Source organism: Oryzias melastigma, unplaced genomic scaffold (genome assembly GCF_002922805.2).
Source record: "Oryzias melastigma strain HK-1 unplaced genomic scaffold, ASM292280v2 sc01416, whole genome shotgun sequence".
NCBI lineage: Eukaryota > Metazoa > Chordata > Actinopteri > Beloniformes > Adrianichthyidae > Oryzias > Oryzias melastigma.
In genome coordinates, this window is record NW_023417999.1 from 1 (window position 1) to 730 (window position 730).

At 36.4% G+C, this 730-nt stretch overlaps 1 long non-coding RNA gene across 1 annotated transcript; it reads right to left on the reverse strand.

Annotated features, from left to right (window-relative positions):
- LOC112141600 lies at positions 1-692 on the reverse strand. Its single transcript, XR_002918426.2, has 4 exons — positions 547-692; positions 382-419; positions 191-278; positions 1-72 (listed from the first exon to the last, which is right to left on the reverse strand). It is a non-coding gene; the product is annotated as an uncharacterized LOC112141600 (long non-coding RNA).
- Between the last annotated feature and the right edge of the window lie 38 nt (positions 693-730).

A 730-nucleotide genomic window follows, 5' to 3' on the forward strand; every position in this document is an offset into this window, starting at 1 on the left:
TAGGAGCAGTCCGGAGATGAACATAACCATGCAGAAGACAAAGAGCACTCCTTGGTATGAAGTAACATCGATCTGGGAAAAAAGGAGAGAGCAACAAGACATGCAGAAAACATGAGAAGGTATTTGACATAAACTACTACACTTTTATGATCTCAAAGAAAGCAGGAGAGGCCACATTTTATTTTCTCACCTTAGTTTGGAAACTGAAGACTGTGACCAGGAGACAGACTGCTGCCGTGATGCCCAGGCACATCACAACTGACTTGGTGTTATAGAAACTGTAAAAACAATGGATATGCCACCATTTATTTAGCTTAACTTATCACACACAATTCAAACAGGAAATATAGGCGGCTGCTCGATAAACCTAAATAATCATACCTGGACAGCATCCCTGTCATATAGGCCAAAGAAAGAGTCTGTAACAAAGCAAAGAACACACATGCTGTCAACATTGACTTCACATAGGATGTTCTGTTATTCTTTACATTAACTTGTGACACAAAATATTCCAACAGATAAGATAATAATTGGCTTAATACTTACAAAGATGGAAAGTAAAATCAGATTCCAGGGAAACTGTCTCCTACAGGAATGACAGTAAAAAAAATTTAATAAGCAGAGTAATTTTTATCTTTTTAGAACTTCCACATGTTGCTGTGCTTACTCTGTTTTATGCACTGAATTTCATCAGACAGATTAAAAAACTCATAAAACATATCTAAAATGT